The sequence below is a fragment of the Sapajus apella genome, unplaced genomic scaffold (assembly GCF_009761245.1).
Source record: "Sapajus apella isolate SASKATOON/1434 unplaced genomic scaffold, GSC_monkey_1.0 scaffold106, whole genome shotgun sequence".
Lineage (NCBI taxonomy): Eukaryota > Metazoa > Chordata > Mammalia > Primates > Cebidae > Sapajus > Sapajus apella.
In genome coordinates, this window is record NW_022437046.1 from 6,596,172 (window position 1) to 6,617,638 (window position 21,467).

The 21,467-nt window shown below is 45.2% G+C and overlaps 1 long non-coding RNA gene across 1 annotated transcript; it reads left to right on the forward strand.

Moving 5' to 3' along the window:
* The first annotated feature begins 267 nt into the window (after window positions 1-267).
* LOC116537115 lies at window positions 268-18,211 on the forward strand. The gene is made up of 3 exons (XR_004262958.1): window positions 268-353; window positions 11,426-11,429; window positions 18,200-18,211. It is a non-coding gene; the product is annotated as an uncharacterized LOC116537115 (long non-coding RNA).
* Window positions 18,212-21,467: the final 3,256 nt, after the last annotated feature.

Genomic DNA, 21,467 nt, shown 5'->3' on the forward strand with positions numbered 1-21,467 from the left:
TGAGGCTGGCAGATCACCTGGGATCAGGAGTTCAAGACCAACCTAGCCAACATCGCGAATCTGCGTCGCTACTAAAAATGCAAAAATTAGCCAGATGTGGTGAGGGGGGCACCTGTAATCCCACTGCTTGGGTGGCTGATGAAGAAGAATCGCTTGAACCCAGGAGACAGAGGTTGCAATGAGCTGAGACTGCGCTACTGCCCTCCAGCCTGTGCGACAGAGCAAGGCTCTGTCTCAAACAAAACAAAACAAAACAAAAATAATGGAAGTTCAACAAAGAATTAAGTGCCAGGGTCTGTGCTAGAAGTCGTCTCATGAGTTGCTTCATTTTACTGTCCCAGTACCCCTGGGAGGTTCATTTCCCCTGTCCCCTTTCACAGCTGTGAAAACTGCAGCCATGGAGATGAAGTTCTTTGTCCAGAGGCTCTGTCCAGTCACAGAGCCAGGTTATGAACCAGTATGTGCCCCTCATCATTAAGGACACTCTGTGGTTTTGGGTGGCCGGGACCAGGCCCTTCCGTATGGCAGCTCTTCCCCAGGGCAGCTCTGGGAGCTGAAGGTCTCTGCACAGGCACTGGCACCCTCTGCTGGTCTGTGCTCGGGAAATGGGATGACAACCAGTCACCAGAAAACAAAGGCACAGAATGAAGCAAAGGAACGAAATGGGACCAAGAGAAGCTTCACTCCTGTTTACCCAGGAGTTCTGCCCATTATGGCCAGGCTGAGGTGGGCATCGAGGGCTGCTGGATTTGGCAACCAGATGGGTTCTGAAGGGCTTGCAGTGGGGCCAGCCCCACTGTTCATTCGTTGGTTGACCTTGGGTGGGTTATTTCACTGTCCTTCTAATATCCATAGAAACGGGGTGACATGGGGTCAGAGAGGTTAAATAATTCACCCACATGGCTGCTAGCTGGAATCCAGTACTTAAAAGTTCACTTTAGTGGCTCACTCCTGTAATCCCAGCACTTTGGGAGGCTGAGGCAGGCAGATCAGCTGAGGCCAGGAGTTCAAGACCAGCCTGGCTAACATGGTGAAACCCCATTTCTACTAAAAATACAAAAAATTATTCAGGTGTGGTGGCAAATGCTACTCGAGAGGCTAAGACAGGAGAATCACTTGAACCCGGGAGGCAGAGGTTGCAGTGAGCCAAGACTGCACCATTACACTACAGCTTGGGCAACAAGAGTAAAACTCCATCTCAAGAACAAAAAGAAACCACAAAAGTTCACTTTATTGGCCTTTCTGTGGCCAATCACCTGCTGGGTTCCAGGCTTTGGGGATACACAAGGTGAACGAAACACATGGTTGCTCCCTGTGCGGCGTGGTGATTTCCTGGACCTCCTATTCCTCCTTATCATTCCTGTTTAAGCCTGAGAAAGTCCTGTGCTTTTAAGAATGTGTGTGGTTAGATTGGGCTCACCTGGATATCCAGGCCAATCCCCCATCTCAAACTCCTTGCTAATCCCACCTGCAAAGTCCCTTTTGCTACATAAGGTGACATATTCAGAGGTTCTAGGGATTAGGGCATGGACATTGTTGTGTGGGGATGGACAGTCTGCCTACCTTGTCAGCCCTCTAGACCCTGAGATGTGTGTTCATCCCCAATACAAAATACATCCACCCTGGCCCAAGGCCTCATCCCATTTTAACATCAAGTCAGGAGTCCAAAATCTGCTCTAAATCTTGTCACCTGAATCACCTCAATCCGGCATGGAGAAGGCTCTGGGGATGACCCATCCTGAGCAGTTCCTCTCCCTCTGTGAATGTGGAACTCACTAAACCAGTTACCTGGCCCTAAAGTGTAGTGAGTGGCCACCCAGAGGGGTACAATCTAGTTCTGTCCCTGATCCAAGGGACCTGATATGTGATATGGGCAAGAAAGATAAGGAAGCAACAAAGAGGCTGTACACCCAGAAATACCAGACCACTAAGCCTCCTTTCCTCCTGTCACAGAGGACAGGGAAAGGAGTTTCTCCAAAGGGTCTGTCAACACCTAATTTCATGTCCTGTGAGCCTGGGAGAAGGCCGGGCTAGACACTGTCCTTCCATGGGTACTGGCCATTTTAGAAAATGAGTCAGGCCAGCCTTGGTGGTTCACACCTGTCATCCCAGCACTTTGGGTGGCCAAGGCAGACAGATCTCCTGAAACCAGGAGTTCATGACCACCTTGCCCAACATGGCAAAACCCTATCTCTACTAAAAATACAAAAATTAGCCAGGCGTGGTGGTACACGACTGTGGTCCCAGCTACTCAGGAGACTGAAGCAGGAGAATCACTTGAACCCAGGAGTCGGAGGTTGCAGTGAGCCGAGATTGTGACCCTGCACTCCAGCTTATGCCACAGAGTGAGACTCTGTCTCAAGAAAAAAGAGAGTCGGAGTCAGGGCCTGCCTTGGAGTCTTCCATCAGACAGCTGTGCATTGCTTGCAGGTGAAAATTTTCCCAGAGCACAGCTAAGCCTGGTTGTCCTGCTTGTAGGACTCCAGCATGTAGCTAATTATCAGCTCCACCTGGGCTGTTTTTGCCTGGTCCCTACCCATATCTTCAATTAGGATGCACGTGCTGGGGGCTCGAGAAAATCTAAGCTCTTAGAAAGCTCTCAGGTGAGTCTCGTCATCAACCAGGTTTGGCAGCCACAGATCTACAGCTTTCTGGCCCAAAGATGCCTGGGGCACAGGAGGTGATGCCTGCGATGCTGGTTGTGAACTGGTGAAGGCTCCCTCGAGTGGGGACCCTGGAGCCCAGGGGACCAGGACCAAGAGGTCCCCGCATGCCCCAGCCTTCTGAGGAGGAGAAGAAAGGAAGCCTGGAAAAAGCCCATGTGGAGGAATAGAGCGGCTCTACCTCGTGGACATCCAGTGCCATACTTGATACTGGGCCGTTGCAAGGTACTGATATCAAGTTCCCTTTTTAAAAAGCCCTGTGACTGGGTGCAGTGGCTCACACACCTCAGCACTTTGGGAGGCCAAAGCAGGTGGATCACCTGAGGTCAGGTGTTTGAGACCAGCCTGGCCAACATGGTGAAATCCCATCTCTACTAAAAATACAAAAATTAGTTGGATGTGGTGGTGTGAGCTTATCATCCCAGCTACTCGGGAAGCTCAGGCAGGAGAGTCACTTGAACCTGGGAGGCAGAGGTTGCCATGAGGTGAAATCACTCCATTGCACTCCAGCCTGGGTGTCAGAGTGAGATTCCATCCCAAAAAAAAAAAAAAAAAAAAAAGTGAGCCCTTTTACAGAAAACTGTTAAGTAAACAATAGTGCAGTGGTACCTGAGTGATTGATGTGTGGGTACTTGCTCTTCCTTGATATTCTAGAGTAGAGCTGCGCTGTCTAATGTGATTGTCAGCAGCCTCATGGAGCTATGGAGTACTTGGAATGTGCTGGTGTGACAGGCAGGGTTGCCAAACTCAGTAAATAAAATTTGAGGATGCCTCCTTCATCAGTGTGGGCTGTGCACAATAACTTGCTTCCAGAATGGAAAGGGGGATAAAAGAGTAACTTTACAGTGGCAAAACCTGACAGACTGCCCCAGCCAGCCAGCCAAGGTTAACGTCAAGTAATACATCACGTTAATAGCACACCCGGGTAAGACACCTGAGGCCCTGGGGGGCCAGGACTTAAAAGCTTCACATTCCACAGCCAATCCTCTCCTCACTGCCCTCATGTGGCTCCTGCAGAGAGTAGTGACAGTGCCCTAAGGGGACTTTAGGAGCCTGATGGGACCACAGGAGGTCTCTTGGAGGCCTGGAGAGGCATGTGAGGACTTGGTGTTTTCCATAGGTATGACAGCCGGGGTTGTTGCTTGAGATCTCTGGTCAGAGCTGGTAATGCTGTGTAATGAATTGCCAGAAACTTAGGAGCTTTAAAAAAAAAAAAAATGTATTGGCCGGGTGCAGTGGCTCACACCTGTAATCCCAGCACTTTTGGAGGCCAAGGCAGGTGGATCACCTGAGTTCGGGAGTTCGAGACCAGCCTGACCAACATGGAAAAATCCCATCTCTACTAAATATACAAAAAATTAGCTGGGTGTGGTGGTGCATGCCTGTAATCCCAGCTACTTAGGAGGCTGAGCAAGGAGAATCACTTGAACCTAGGAGGCAAAGGTTGCAGTAAGCCAATATTTCACCACTGCCCTTCAGCCTGGGTGACAAAGCAAGACTCCATTGCAAAAAAACAATAGCCTTGATAAATTCCTCCCATGTGTTGATGCACTTGCTGTAATATTTATTCCTGCTATGATGAATAACCTGCTCCCAGGGCTGCCCTGCCCATTGCAAGACCTCTTCTGTATTCCTAAGTGTGAGACAGTGTTTTCCCTGCCTTTACCACATTCTCCGCCTCTCTGGCTGGTGTCATGGCCCTTTAAGGAGAGTGAGCACATTGTCTCTGGGATCTTGGTATCTCCAGTTTGGCAGCAGGCCCCGACTTGGCATGAGAAATAAATGTCCGTGGGAAAAATCTTTTTTTTTTTTTTTTTTGAGAAGTCTTGCTCTGTTGCCAGGCTGGAGTGTAATGACACAATACCAGCTCACTGCAATTTTGTCTTCCAGGTTGAAGTGATTCTCCTGCCTCAGCTTCCCGAGTAGCTGGGACTAGAGGCATATGCCACCACACCCATCTAATTTTTGTATTTTTTAGTAGAGATGGGGTTTCACCATGTTGGCCAGGATGGTATTGATCTCTTGACCTTGTGATCTGCCCGCCTCAGCCTCTCAAAGTGCTGGAATTACAGGCATGAGCCACCGCACCCAGCCAGGAAAAGTCTTTTTAAAGGTACACATATATAGTAAAATGCATCTCCCAACACAAATGTAGTTGCACCTCTTAATGTGTGTCTTAAGAAGCCTGAGGTAGGGAAGTTTGGCAGGTGGAAGTTAATTTCCATCTCCTTTCACATAGCATGGCACATGGAAGAGAAAATTTTGGCTTTAGCACTTCGCTGTGAGTGTCCTGTTTATTTCATGGTCATGGGCCTTTAGTACTGAATTTACTTGAAAACCTTGTGAAATTATTTATACAGAAAGAAAGAATGAGGAATCTTGGGTAACGAGAAAGCAACCAGCCAGTTTTGCAAAAACTCCAACATGGGTGGTTTATAACTAATTGAAAAAACATGTCTCATCTCAGTTGACTTAATCCTTTTTGCAGTGTTGGGGGCTTAAGTGTTCCCAGAAGGTTAAAGGAGCATAATCAGCTCCCAAGGTGGTCAGCACTGTGACAAAAATGGACAAAGGGCTCTGCCTGCATCTGAGGGTCCTTCAGTCATGGCCAGCTCTGTCTAGGGGAGTAAATGTCTGTCCTCAGCCTTCCAGGCTATGGCAGGAACATGGGGTTGGGAGAGCTGAGCGTGGGCACTTGTTCCGGCTGGAAACTTAGCCTTTCAAACAAAGTTCCAGAGGCAGAGTTTGAGACCCAAACAGGAAAAGGAGATGGCCAGTGTTGATGCTCTCAGAGCGGAGGGTCCCGAACTGTCTAAGTGCAGTGTTGGGTCCTTATGTACTTTTACAAAGTTATTTTCAGAGACACGGAGGTCAGTGAACCCACTTTCTCTTCCTCATTGGAGTTCTCTGGAAAAGAGTGTTCCCAGGGACAGACGATCTGACGGGGCCACGACCCCACCAGTATCCTTAAGAGGGAAAGCTCTGTTAGCAGAGGGAACCTCAGCCCCGGCTGATCACACGGGCTACACTAGGCCAGAATCTGTGGACACCGACAGCCTGCCCTAAGGCTCCAAAGTCAGAGAGGCCCAGTCGGTCCCAATCCTGGATTTGCTAGCTAGTCTCAGTCCCTGGCTTCATCTCTTGGAGGGCTGATGCAATCTTGTTTGTGAGATGAAGCAAATGGCATTGCTCCTACCCCCACCAGGCTGGGGTCAGGATGAAATTCAACATAGGAAGCACCCTCCCCCTACCCCCATGGACCAAGAGGTGATGCTATTAGAGTTATATGGGTTTGTGGTTTCCCCTTACTGTTTCCATTTCCTTCCTGAAACATCCTGCAAAAGGCTTCATGGGAAAGGAAGGGTCTTTCAGATTCCTGAGTGAAGCTGGGAATGGCTGTTCCCAGTTAGCCATGCCGGTTGGAGCCCAGGGTGAGTTGGCTGGGTTGTGGGTTTGAACCACCAGAGCCGCCGAGGCACAGATGGCCCACTGCCAAGTGCTGCCAAGCATCCTGCAAATGCCACCACTGCTCATGCCTGGGAGATGTTTCAACATTGACCGAAAGGGTTGCTAGGTCTTGTCCTACTCAGGACAGGGCACTGAAGAGTGATCTATTGTCATACTCTAAGGACAAATCTGGGTCCTGTGCCTCCCAGGGACCCCAAACACAGAACGCCCATGACAGGACCCCAGCCCATGGGCACAGCCCCTCTTGTTAGTATTAATTATGCACTTATGTGAAATGCACCCCCTCTTGAAGAGGGGGACAGCCAGTGATTAAAACAGTTAGGGCAGGTCACCAGGCTCTTTCAGACTCCATTAGGAAATGGCTCTGAGAGGGTTACTTGAAAGCAAGGGAAAGGTCTCCCTGTTGGAGGGGCTCTGTGGCTGGCCAGCCCCTTACTTTAAATCCTGGCCTACTCTAGCTACCCAAGAATCTTCATTAAGTGGCTTTGAAGCAGGAACTGCTACTTAATTTGCAGGGATCAGCACAAAACAAAAATCAATAATTTTGAGAAATTAAGATTAAAGTAGGCTGGGTGCAGTGGCTCATGCCTGTAATCCTATCACTTTGGGAGGCCGAGGCAGGTGGATTATGAGGCCAGGAGTTCGAGACCAGCCTGGCCAACATGGTGAAAACCCATCTCTACTAAAAATACAAAACTTAGCTGGGCATAGTGGTGGGTGCCTGTAATCCCAGCTACTAAGGAGACTGAGGCAGGGGAATCATTTGAACCCAGGAGGTGGAGGCTACAGTGAGCCAAGATCATGCCATTGCACTCCAGCCAAGGTGACAGTGAGAGACTATGTCTCAAAAAGAAAGAAAGAAAGGAAAAAAAAGATTAAAGCAGCAGAGCATTCAAGCAAGCATTAGGGGTCCTTTTGAGCACAGGCCCCTGGCTGTGTAGTTTGTACACTGGTCCAGGTCTGGAGACAGTTCAAGGCAGGCAGCTGGCCTGCACCATGTGTGTGAACTGAGTCACCCTGCCCTTTGTGGGGGTTGATGGGGATCTTTTCTAGGCCGTTGGCCTAGGCAAGGCTGATGACATGAGTGGGGCTTACCCTGGTCTGGGCTGAATATGATACACTGGGACAAGTTGAAGGGAGGGATATTGGAGTGGGGTGCTCCAGGGAGTATCATCTGTGTACAACAGGAAGTCCCTGAGCTTGGACACATGACTTAATCATCTCTCACAAGGTTCAGAGCAAAACCCAGAAGACCAGGCAATGATGCATTGAAACTGCCACTACCCAAGTGAGCATTTTCTTGTATCATTAAAAAATGTTTTATAGATAAGAGGTCTCGCTGTGTTGGTCAGGATGGTCTTGAACTCTTGGTCTCGAGTGATCCTCCTGACTTGGCCTCCTAAGGTGTCGGGATTATACTCATGAGACACTGCCCCTGACCTCCAACACCGTTTTAACATTTTGATATATCTGTGATTTTTGGATTATACCTGTTTTGTTACTTTCATTAAACAAAATTGACCTGGCCAGGCGAGGTGGCTCATGCCTCTAATCCCAGTATTTTGGGAGGTCGAGGTGGGCAGATCACATCATCTTTCTCCTGTGAGAGTTTGAGACCAGTTTGGACAACATGGTGAAACTCCGCCTGTACTAAAAACACACAAATTAGCCAGGCATGGTGATGGGTGTCTGTAATCCCAGCTACTCAGGAGGCTGAAGCAGGAGAATCTCTTGAACCCATGAGATGGAGATTGCAGTGAGCTGAGATTGTGCCACTGCACTTCTGCCTGGGCTACAGAACAAGACTCTGTCTCAAAAAAAAAAAACCTTCAAAAGCAGATTTTTGTCACTGCGCTAATCACTAACCATGGCATAAACGGACAAATGAAATGAGAGCAAAATAATTTATGCCTTATTTTCTTTGCCTTTGACCTTCTGCCCCATGCATTCCTGCAAATGCTTTGCCCACAGCAAACCTTTGAAGACCTTAACTTTTCTGTTTTAAGTGAGATTTCCAAGTGAATTGATTTTGTCTGGAAAGACAGTCCCTTTGCTGGAGAGCAATTGGCATTTGAAGAGAATGAGATCAGGCTGCTAAGGACATCCTTGTTTGCAGTTTTTGGTTTATATAAATTATTGGTGAATAAGAAAAATAAGTTTATTCTTTCTTTCGGATGGTAAGCCAGAGGAGAGGCGTGTTATGGGGTAAAGTGAGTCATGGGGCAGGGAGGCTCAGATGGAACAGGCCTCTCTTTCTTGACTTGGGACTTCTAATTTACCTACCAGGCCTCAAAAGACAAAGGTTTCTAATCTGGTTGGGTGGAAACAGATAAAAGTTCCTCTGGATGGATGGATAGGGGAGGGAAGGAGGAAGTTTGCAGAAACTGAAAGAGGACTTTTTTGGGGGAGAGAGGAATAAATCTCTTGTTTAATTACAAAACCAAAATATAATTTTCAGTGCCTTCCTTCTCCTACCAGTCGTTTAAGAAATTGACATGTAATTCACATGCCACAAAATGCAGCAGTTTAAAGTGTACCATTCTCTGGTATTTGTTTTTGAGACGGCATCTCGCTCTGTCACCCAGGCTGGAGTACATGGCGTAATCTCAGGTCACTGCAACCTGTGCCTCCCAAATTCAAGCCATTCTTCCATGGCAGGCTCTCGAGTAGCTAGGTTTAAAGACACGTGCCATTGTGCCTGGCTAATTTTTGTATTTTTAGTAGAGACAAGGTTTCACCATGTTGGCCAGGCTGGTCTTGAACTCCTGACCTCAGGTGATCTGCCCACCTCGGCCTCCCAAAGTGCTGGGATTGCAGGCCTGAGCCACTGCACCAACCTCATATTCTCAGTTTTTAATTGTTCTGTCAAAGAAATAGGAAGCCCACATATTACTTATCTATTTATCTAATGTTAATAGAGCTTTCTTATAACTAATGTTTACATAGATACCTTTTTTCATCCTGCTGTTTTCATCTTAGCTGTGTTTTTGTATTTAAAGGGTGCCTCTTCTACACATTAGATAGGTGGGTCATGTTTTTTTTCTGTTTCTTAAAATTCATTCTCACTATCTCACTTTCATTTGGAATGTTTAGTTCACTTACAGTTCAACGGAATTTCTAACTTATGCCATTTGTGTTCTTTTTTTATTTTTTTTCTTTTTGAGGCATTCTTGCTCTGTCTCTCAGGCTGGAGTGCAGTGACGTGATCTTGGCTCACTGCAATCTCCGCCTCCCAGATTAAGGCGATTCTCCTGCCTCAGCCTCCCAAGTAGCTGGGATTACAGGTGTGCACCACTGTGCCTCACTAATTTGTGTGTGTGTGTGTATTTTTAGTAGTGAGCCAGCGTGCCTGGCCTGTTTCTCTTTTGTTTATTGTTCCTTCTTTCCTGCCTTCTTTTGGATAAATGGAGTGATTCTTCGCATATCCTTTCAACTCTAGTGGCTTTTTTGCTGTATCGTTTTGCTCTATATTTTTAGTTATATATGCTTTCTTTAGCAATTGTTCTAGGGATTACAACACACACCCTAACTTTTCACAGTTCACCTGTAGTGCTTATGACACCACTTGGGCAATAAGGCAGCGAAAAGGAATGAAGCACAGACATGGGCCACATGTGGGTGAGCCTGACGCTTTATGCCAAGCCCAAGCAGCCAGTCAGCAAGGGCCACATACGGTATCATCCCATTTATATGAAATGCCCAGATGGGGAAATCCAGAGAGACAGGGAGCAGATTACTGGTTACCTAGTGCTGGGGGTGGAAGGAAGAATTGGGAGGGGTGATGACCAAGGATAGCAGGGTTCCTTGTCGGGGAAATGAAAATGTCCTAAAATAGATTGTGGTGATTGATGCACCATTCTGTGAGTATACAAAGAACCACTGATGTTGACACTTTATTTATTTGTTTGTTTGGAGATAGTCTCACTCAGTTGCCCAAGCTGGAGTGCAGTGGCATGATCTTGACTCACTGCAACCTACACTTCCCAGGGCCAAGTCATTCTCCTGCCTCAGCCACCCGAGTAGCCGGGATTACAGGCGTGTGCCACCACACCATTTTGTTTGCTTGTTTTTTTGAGATAGAGTCTGGCTCTGTCACTGAGGCTGAAGTGCAGAGGCGTGATCTCAGCTCACTGCAACCTCCGCCTTCCACTTTCAAGCTATTCTCCTGCCTCAGCCTCCTGTGTAGCTGGGATTACAGGCACCCCCACCACATTGACTACTTTTTTGTATTTTTAGAAGAGATGGGGTTTCACCATGTTGGCCAAGTTTGGTCTCGAACTCCTGACTTCAGGTGATCTACCCACCTTGGCGTCCCAAAATGCTGGGATTACGGGTCTGAGCCACAACATCCAACTCCATAAGGTAAATTTATATTTACCTTTTAAGAAACTGCCAAACTCTTTTGGAGTGGCCATGCTGTCTTATGTTCCCCCAGCATGTGTAAAGGCTCCATTTCCACACACCCTTACTTGATAGTAACATCTTTTTGTTTTCTGAGATGGAGTCTCACTCTGTCACCCAGTCTGGAGTACAGTGGCGCAATCTCTGCCCACTGCAACCTCTGCCTGCTGGATCAAGCAATTCTCCTGCCTCAGCTCTTGAGTAGCTGGAACTCCAGATGCAGGTCACCATGCTCAGCTAATTTTTTTGTATTTTTAGTAGAAACAGGGTTTTACTATGCTGCTCAGGCTGGTCTTAAACTCCTGACCTTGTGATCCGCCCACCTCGGCCTTCCAAAGCGCTGGGATTACAGGTGTGAGCCACCACATCTGGCCGTGACGTCTTTTTAATGTTGGACCTTTCTCAATAACATGTGCAGCATGGCTTTCTTTGCATTCAAAGTGTTTCATTGAAAGATTTCTTCATATGGATGGTGTGTGCATATTTTTGCATATTTATTTCTGAGAGTTTTGTTTTTTTGGGTGTGTGCTGTTGCAAATGGGATATTTTCTTCTCTTTTCTAACTGCTTGTTTTGTACATAGGAAGACTATCAGAGGTCTGTCATCCTAGCACTTTGGGAGCCTGGGGCAGGTGGATTGCTTGAGCCCAGGAGTTTGAGACCAGCCTGGGTAGCATAATAAGACCCCATCTCTATCTATCTATCTATCTATCTATCTATCTATCTATCTATCTATCTATCATCTATCTATCTATTTATTTATTTATTTGAGACAGGATCTTGCTCTGTCGCCCAGGCTGGAATGCAGTAGTGCAGTTCCAGCTCACTGCAACCTCCACCTCCCAGGTTCAAGCAATTCTCATGCCTCAGCATCCCGAGTACCTGGTATGACAGGTGTGTTTCACCACACCTGGCTGACTTTTGTATTATTAGTAGAGTTGGGGTTTTCCCATGTTGGCCAGGCTAGTATCAAACTCCTGTCCTCAAGCAATCCACTTGCCTTGGTCTTCCAAATTGCTGGGATTACAGGCATGAGCTGTGCCCGGCCCCATCTCTATAGTTTAAAAATTAAGAAAAAGGAAGGCTGTTTAGTATGTTCCTTTGTACCTAACTCCTTAGCAAAATCTGTCTGCCTCACTTTTCAGAGTAAATATAACTATTTCACCTTCTACTTTTTTCGTTAATGTCTTACTTTCCTTGCCTAGTTGCATCAGCTAGGGCCTCCAAAATAATAGTGGTAACAGAGGGCATTCTTTTGTTCCGAAGGTTGATGGAAGCTTCTATTGCTTCCATGCCTTACAAATGATGCTGGGCTTTGGCTTGATGGGTGTGTGTCTGGGTTTAATTTCCTTTATTGTGTGTAACTTAAGGAAGTATCACTCTTTCTAATTTGATAAGTTTCTTTTTTAAATTTTGTAGTGAATTTTGTCAAATGCCTTTTCAACATCTATGATGATTATGATTTTCAACATATTAATATAAATAAAATGTAAAGATTTAATTTTGAGCCATCCTTTGCACACTGTACAAGTCTCTCTTGGTTTAGGTAAGTTTTTTTTAAGCCCCAGTGGGGTTTATTTGCTAATATTTTATTTTGGATTTTTATACATTGATTTTTATGTAAATGTCTTGGTTTTTTGGGGAGATAGGGCCTTGCTCTGATGCCCAGGCTGGAGTGCAGTGATGTGATGACAGTGTATTGTAATTTTAAACTCCTGGGCTCAAGTGATCCTCCCGCCTCAGCCTCCTGGGTGGCTGACACTACAGGTATGTGCCACCACACCTGGCTAATTTTTAAATTTTTCATAGAGACAGAGCCTTGCTATGTTGTCTAGGCTGCAGTTCAGTGTACGTTGTAGATGTGAATATTTATTGGCCTTTCTGCTGGAATCATTCCCTCTCCCATCTGTTTGTCTTTAAATTCTGGGCATGCACACACACTCCACCCTCACATCCTAACTGCACAATATTGATATTGTCCAACCTGCCTTGAGAAGGGAGAACTGTTTTTCCCTCTTTGTATCTCAGCTGGTGTCCAGTCCACTGCTGTGTTTTTGGTAAATACTTGACCCACAGAGTGTGGGAGGCAGGAAGGGAAGGCTTCTGCATTTCCTTTGTGGACCCCACATCATGGATCCATTAAGCATATTGGGAAACCAGAAGGTCAGGTGGCTGCACACTCTAGTTGCCTCTGACTCTGAATTGTTCAGGGCCCCCTGCATGCCAGTGATTTTCTTTTCTTTGTGAGTTGTCTTTTCACTCATATTCCTAGGCTGAGTTCCCCAAAACAGTGGCTAGCACAGCACCTGTCACAGCTGTGGATGCATATCTGATCTTGCATGACCTGATTTACAGGGTATTTTGAACAGGAGCTACCTGTTGTGGCTGGGGATATGGCTAAAGTTTACTTGACTTCCTTTCATAAAGTAACTGGTAGAATATGTGGCATAAGGCTATTATTGCAAAAGCAGAAGTGGTGGGGGGTGATTGAGCTTGGGCAGCATTGGGAGGCAGACAGGCCCGCATCAGCACTGTCCTGGCCATTTGTAGGTTATATGACCTTGGGGGAATCCCCTCAACTCTGAGCCTTTGTTTCTTCCCTCATTAAGGAGATCATCCATTCCTCATTATACTATTGTAAGGCTTAAGATCAAACATCTTTCAAGGCACTGGGAGCAGTGCCTGGGCTTGGGGTCTTTAGGCTGTAACCATAGCAAACACTCAGATCCCAGCCACCCTCCCTTCTCTTCCCTCCAGCATGGGAATATGGAGGACCAACCTTCTCATTCCCATTTACCCTGGAGTTCTTTCTTCTGAACTTCATCTAGCACCTGCTGTGCACCTGGGATTCATGGGTGGGGAGGTCAGGGACAGCCAAGTCTGGTGTCTGGCCTTCAGCTTGCCTCAGTCCCCGTGGCTGACACCTGACCCTTTGCTCTGGAATCTGGACCCTACAATCTCCTACCAAAGTCTCAGCCCAAAGAGGGCTCAAGGGCACCCTCTATTGGTGAGAAGATTCCGTAGCTGCCCACGTCTCCCCATTTCCTGAGTGGATGGATGATCAGCCCCAGCAATCCAGAGACATATTCTTGGATTCTGCTAGCTTTATTTTTCAGTTGAAAACTCAAAGAAAAAGGTTATGTTCCAAAAGAAATTTTAAAAACTTTGAATGCTCTAGCATGGGGGCCTGAATTCTCAGGTGCCCCTACCAAAACAGAGGCCCTCTAAAGCATTCAGTCTCAGTGTGTCTATCTCAAAGAGAGCAGCTCTCTGCCTGGGCTTCTGAAGAGCTATCAGTTCCCCTCAAAGAACTTCCTGCCTCAGGAGATCCCTGGATCAGGCAGGGAATGCTAGGACCAGGCAGCTGAGAACATGGCTTCCTGTCCCCCTCCACACAGTCAGCGTTCTGAAGTGGTGGCTTCCCACATGGCTGTTGAATAAGTGAATAAATACCTTGGGCATGAACAGGAGCCGGATAGAGCTCTCTCTGCAGGGCTGGGACACGCTGGCCATGCTGTCTCTTGGTTTACAGTGGAGATGTGGAGGAAGGGAGGGGAATTACCCAGACCAGTGGGAGAGTTTCACGTCCTCAGAAGTATTTTGAGCCCAATGGCAAATAGCTCTTCTTCCCTGCATTTGAAGCACATGCCATTCTGAGTTTCCCAGCATTCCATGCTGGTTATTCTATCCCAGCCAAGAATCTTGCTCTTATCAAGGAGCTGGAATTAGAGTAGAAGGTGAAGGAGTTTGAAGTCTTGGGCAGCCTAGGGCTGGCTTAGACAAAATCTCAAACTGTAAAGAAGAGAGAAGTAAGGCCAGGCTATGGCCCCCAGAGGAGGGGGCCCCTGCTGTTTTCTGAAATAAATTATGCCGGGGCTCCTATTACAGCCCCTGGCCCTCCTTATTAAAAGGACAACTTTCCATCCACTCCCACCCATCTCCCTCTCCCCTTTCTGTAAGAGCAGCAGGGATGGGTTGATGAGTCCCTACACCTGCCAGGTCTTTGCAGGCAGTGGTGTTAGGCCCAGCCTGCTGAGTTCCTAGGAAATTGAACAAGCATCTATGGAGCACTCACTCCATGTCAGGCTCTGTCACCAGCACCCTGGAGACAGAAGACCAAGACATACTTCCCAGCCCAGGGGAGGGTGGAACCTTAGCACATGATGCATTGAGAGCTCAGGATGCATCCAACCCAAAGTGCAGGCTAAAGGGAACTCTCACTGTGTGGGTGGGATCTTCAGTACAGCTTGCAGTGGAGGCTGCTCTACTCTTTCCCCATCACGTGTGGTAGTCGAGGGCACAGACTGAACACTCAGAGCTACCAGGGTAAGGAAGAGTTCTTGTACCCCTCATCTGCTAGGAGAACTGCTTAAAAGATGGGATTTATTTAATTTTTTTGAGATGGAGTCTCACCCTGTCATGCAGGCTGGAGTGCAGTGGCTCACTGCAACCTCTGCCTCTGGGATCAAGCAATTCTGCCTCAGCCTCCTGAGCAGCTGAGATTACAGATGTCTGCCACCACACTCAGCTAATTTTTGTATTTTTAATAGAGATGGGTATGGCCAGGCTGGTCTCCAACTCTTGACCTCAAGTGATCGGCCTGCCAAAGTGCTGGGATTACAGGCATGAGCCACTGCACCCTGCTGTTAATTTCTGTGAGATCGAGTCTTGCTCTGTTGCCCAGGCTGGAGTGCAGTGGTACAGTATCAGCTCACTGCAACCTCTGCCTGATGGGTTCAAGTGATTCTCTGCCTCAGCCTCCTGAGTAGCTGGGACTACAGGCATGAGCCATCACGCCTGGCCAGGAAGTGCCCTTCCATCCCTCATCTGCTAAGAGAACTGTCTAAAAGATGGGCTTTAGGTGGCCTTTTCTGCCATCTCTTTCTACTACATTCTGGTTCTTTTTCAGTATGTAATTTTCAGTAATTAGTAAATTAGCTAATTGGCTAAATTAATTACCGAACAACAAATTTAGTTATTTTAGTAAATTTAGTAATTTTAATAATTTCTAGTTCCCTTCTGAAATCTATAATCTCTGTCTAATAAGCCTCCTATCTGAGTCCTGTAGGTCTGTGTCTATTATTGTCTGTCTGTGCTAGTTTTTACACTTAGAATTGTACCTCCCTAAGAGTGTTTTTTATAACTATGGTGTTCATAATCGTATCATCATGCCCAGCACAGAGGTGCTCAATAAATATACATTTCCAATGTCAAAAATTTTAAATGTGGTAAAACACAAAAAATTTACCATAACCATTTTAAAGTACATACTTCAGTGTAAGTACATTCATATTTTTGTGCAGCCAAACTCTGGAACTCACTAAATCCTGCCAAACTGAAACTCTCTCCCCATTAAATAAGCCATTACTGCTCTCTCCCAGCTCCTGGCTGCCTCCACTCTACTTTCTGTCTCTGTGAATCTGATTACTCTAGGTCTTTCACATAAGTGGAATCATACAGTATTTCTCTTTTTGTGACTGGCTTATTTCACTTTGCATAACGTCCTCAAGTTTCCTCCATGTGTTAGCATGTGTCAGAATTTCCTTCCTTTTTAAGGCTGAATAATGTTTGTACAGAGAGACCACATTTGTTTATCTGTCAGTGGGCACTTGGGTTGCTGGTGTCTTTTTGGCTGCTGTGAATAAGGAGACCAGCTCAGTCATGGAGACCCCCAACCCACGTGGTGCTGAAGGAATTAAGAAACAGAGATAGAGAACAAAGGTGGGTTCAGAGTGGAGTACCAGGGGTCTCACAGCGTTTCCAGCTGAAAGTCCAGAGCAAACTCTGACCTACGTGTTTATTCTTGACTTTCCAGTGACAACTTTTACAAGCGGATGCTCTGTGTCCTTTCGTTGGTTAACAGTAAACTAACCAGGCAGCTAGTGTGTGTTTACTATAGATAGGTTAAAGACAAATTAGAAAGTGCTCTTTACAAGGGAACAAAGGAAAGGGTCATATATACTGTGTTCAAAGAACTAATTCATCTGGCATGAGATATATTTATATTGGTTACTGTTTTATAGTATTTTGAGCAGTTTTCTGCTTTGGGGGCTGACTAGGTTTTCCTTGCCACCACTCTCTATAGGATTTCTCAGCAAACAATGTGATTTCTCACACACATCAGAATTTGCTCTCAACAACGCTGCTATGAACGTCAGTGTATAAATGTGTGAGGCCCTTTGAATTGTAGGGAGTACACACCCAGAAGTGGAAGTGCTGGATTATATGGTAATTTTTTGTTTTGAGACAGAGTCTTACTCTGTCACCCAGGTTTGAATGCAGTGGTGCAATCTTGGCTGACTGCAGCCTCTGTCTCCTGGGTTCAAGTGATTCTTATCCCTCAGCCTCCTGAGTAGCTGGAATTACAGCCTGCACCACCAAACCTGGCTAATTTTTGTGTTTTTTAGTAGAGATAGGGTTTCACCATGTTGGCCTGGCTGGTATCAAACTCCTGGCCTCAAGTGATTCACCTGCCCTGACCTTGCAAAGTTCTGGGATTACAAGTGTAAGCCACCATGCCTGGCCTATTTTTACCTTTTTGATGAATTGCCATACTGTTTTCCATAGCTGCAGCTCCATTTAAACTCCCAGTAAGAGTACACAAGGGTTTCAACTGCTCAGCATCCTCACTAACACTTGTTATTTTCTGTATTGATTACAGCCACCCTAATGAGTCTGAGGTGGCCTCTCCATGTAGGTTGTCTTCTTTTTTTGACATGGAGTTTCACTCTGTCAGCCGGCTAGAGTGCAGTGGTCCAATCCTGGCTCACTGCAACCTCCACCTCCCAGGTTCAAGCAATTCTTCTGCCTCAATCTCCTCAGCATCTGGGACTTCAGGCACGTGCCACCACACCCAGCTAATTTTTCTATTTTTAGTAGATTCATAGTGTTACCATGTCAGCCAGGCTGGTCTCAAACTCCTGCCTTTCGGAGTGCTGGGATTACAGGCATGAGCCAGCATGCCCAGCCTCTCCGTGTGGTTTTGGTTTGTTTCCCTAATAATTAGTGATGGCGAGAATCTTTTTAAGTGATGATTGGCCATTTGCATCTCTTATTTGGAGGACTGTCTATTCACATCCTTTGCATATTTCTGAACTTCGTTAGTTGGGTTTTTGTTGTTGCATTGTGAGAGTTCTTTATGTATTCTAGATGGGAACTCTGTCACATGTAATTTGCACTTCTGTCCTGTCATTCTGCAGGTTGCCTTTTCACTCTGTTAATAGTATCCTTTGATGCAATCCAATTTGTCTAATTTTCCTTTTGTTGTTTGGGCCTTTGGTGTCACATCCAAGAAATCACTGCCAAAGGAAGCTCTCCTTCTATGTTTTAAGAGTTGTTGGCTTGGAATGGTGGCTCACGCCTATAATCCCAGCACTTTGGGAGGCCGAAGTGGGTGAATCATGAGGTCAGAAGTTCAAGACCAGTCTGATCAAGATGCCCTGTCTCTACTAAAAATACAAAAATTAGCTAGGCATGGTGGTGGGTGCCTGTAATCCCAGCTACTTGGCAGGCTGAGGCAGAGAGTTGCTTGAACCCGGGAGCCGGAGGTTGCAGTGAGCCGAGATCATGCCACTGCACTCCAGCCTGGGCGAGAGAGTGAAACTCCATCTCAAAAAAACAAGAGTTGTATAATTTTAGATCTTACACTTGGGCCTTTGATTCATTGAGGTGTTTTTTTGTTTGTTTTTTAAACATGATATAAGGTAAGGCTTTAAGTTCATTCTTTTGCCTGTGGATATCTAGTTTTCCCACACCATTTGTTGAAAGACTGTCCCTTCCCTGATTGAAAAGTCTTGGCATCCTTATTGAACTCATTTGACCGTATGTGTAAGGGTTTCCTTCTGCACTCTGTATTCCATTCCACTGGTCTCTCTGTATGTCTTCACTGCCATACCACACTTTTGACCACTGTAGCATTTAATAATACATTTGGAAATTTGGAAGTAAAAGCTTCCAACTTTGCTATTCTTTTTCAAGATTGCTTTGGCCATTTGGGATTCCTTGAAATTGCATATAAACTTTACGCAATTTATAAGGGTAGATTTTTCTATAATTGAAGAAAAAATGTCACTGGGATTTTGAGGGCAATTACACTAAACCTGTAGATCACTTTGTGTCGTATTGACATCTTAATGAAACTAAGCCTTATAATTTATAAATACAAGATTTTTTGTATTTTACATTTGTTACACAACCAGTCTCTGGAGCTTTAAATTCTGCCAAAGTCTTTGCCTCCTGGTTAAGTTTATTCCTATTTTATTCTTTTTGATGCTATTGTAAACTGACTTTTTTCTTTTCTTTTTTTTAAGATGATGTCTCACTATGTTGCCCAGGCTGGAGTACACTGGCTATTCACAGGCATAATTGTTATAAAAACTGACAGCACTGACCTCTGAGGCTCAAGCAATTTTCCTGCCTCATTCTCCCAAGTAGCTGGGACTATAGGCATCCACAACCAAGCCAGCAGGAACTGTTTTCTTAATTTCCTTCTTGGATCATTGACTGTTAGTGTGTAGAAATACAACTGACTTTTGTATGTTGATTTCATAATCCTGAAACTTGGACAAATTGTTAGTTCTAACAGTTTATTTTGTGCAGTCTTCAGGATTTTCTACAAAGATGATCATGTCATTTGTTAATAGAGAAAATTTTACTTCTTCCTTTCCAATTTGGATGCCTTTTCTTTTTCCTTTCTTTCTTAATAGCTCTGGCTAGGATATCCAGTACTGTGAAAGCAGGCATCATTATTTTATTCCTCATCTTGGAAAACTTTGTCTCTCATCATTGAGAATGATATTAGCTGGAGGTTGTTCATATGACCTTTATTATGTTGAGGTTGTTTCAATTTCTAGTCAGTATGTTTTTAATCATGAAAGGATATTCAACTTCATTAAATGCTTTTTCTGTACTAATTGAAACAAATTGTCATGTTTTTTCTTTCCTTCATTCTGTTCATGTGGTATCTTACATTAATGTTTTTGTGGTAACCACCTTTGCATTCCAGGAATAGCACTCACTTGATCATGTTGTATAATTCATCTATGACACTGTTGAATTCTCCTTATTAGTGTTTTCTTGAGCACTTTTGCATGTGTATTGATCAGGGATAGTGGTGTGTTTTCTTCTGCTGCTTTGTCTGCCTTTGGTATCAGTAATGCTGGCCTCACAGAATGAGTTTGGAGGTACTCTTTTCTCAGGATTTTTGAAGATGAGCAGGATTGGTATTGGTTCTGTAAATGTTTGGTACAAGTCACCCTTGAAGCCATCTGTTCTTGTAATTTTCTTTCTTGTCAAGTTTTTGGTCACTGATTCAATCTCCTTGGTAGTTATAAGTCAGTTTTTCCATCTTCTATTTCATTTATTTCTGTTCTTTTTTGTTTTATTTATTTATTTATTTTTTCCATTTATTTTATTGCATTTTAGGTTTTGGGGTACATGTGAAGAACATGCAAGATTGTTGCATAGGTACACACGTGGCAGTGTGATTTGCTGCCTTCCTCCCCATCACCTACATCTGGCATCTCTCCCCTTGATATCTCCCCTCAGCTCCCCGCCCCCCACCGTCCCTCCCCTGTTTCCCCCCAACTGACCCCAGTGTGTAATGCTCCCCTCCCTGTGTCCATGTGTTCTCATTGTTCAACACCCACATATGAGTGAGAACACTCGGTGTTTGATCTTCTGCCCTTCCGTTAGTTTGCTGAGAATGATGGTTTCCATGTTCATCCATGTCCCTACAAAGGACACAAACTCATCGTTTTTGATGGCTGCATAATATTCCATGTGTATATGTGCCACATTTTCCCTGTCCAGTCTATCATCGATGGGCATTTGGGTTGGTTCCAGGTCTTTGCTATTGTAAACAGTGCTGCAATGAACATTCGTGTGCACGTGTCCTTATAGTAGAACAATTTATAATCCTTTAGATATATACCCACTAATGGGATTGCTGGGTCAAATGGAATTTCTATTTCTAGGTCCTTGAGGAATCACCACACTGTCTTCCACAATGGTTGAACTAATTTACACTCCCACCAACAGTGTAAAAGTGTTCCTATTTCTCCACATCCTCTCCAGCATCTGTTGTCTCTAGATTTTTTAATAATCGCCATTCTAACTGGCGTCAGATGGTATCTCAATGTAGTTTTGATTTGCATTTCTCTGATGATCAGTGATGATAAGCATTTTTTCATATGTTTGTTGGCCTCATGTATGTCTTTTGTAAAGTATCTGTTCATATCCTTTTCCCACTTTTAAATGGGCTTGTTTGTTTTTTTCTTGTAAATCTGTTTTAGTTCTTTGTAAATTCTGGATATCAGCCCTTTGTCAGATGGGTAAACTGCAAAAATTTTTTCCCATTCTGTTGGTTGCCGATTCACTCTAATGACTGTTTCTTTTGCCTTGCAGAAGCTGTGGAGTTTGATTAGGTCCCATTTGTCTATTTTGGCTTTTGTTGTCAATGCTTTTGGTGTTTTGGTCATGAAGTCCTTGCCTATGCCTATGTCCTGAATGGTTTTGCCTACATTTTCTTCTAGGGTTTTTATGGTGTTAGGTCTTATGTTTAAGTCTTTAATCCATCTGGAGTTAATTTTAGTATAAGGTATCAGGAAGGGGTCCAGTTTCTGCTTTCTGCACATGGCTAGCCAGTTTTTCCAGCACCGTTTATTAAACAGGGACTCCTTTCCCCATTGCTTGTTTTTGTCATGCTGTCAAAGATCAGACAGTTGTAGATGTGTTGTGCTGCCTCCGAGGCCTCTGTTCTGTTCCATTGGCCTATATCTCTGTTTTGGTACCAGTGCCATGCTGTTTTGATTACTGTACACTTGTAGTATAGTTTGAAGTCTGGTAGTGTGATGCCTCCCGCTTTGTTCTTTTTGCTTAGAATTGACTTGGCTAAGGGCCGGGCGCGGTGGCTCAAGCCTGTAATCCCAGCACTTTG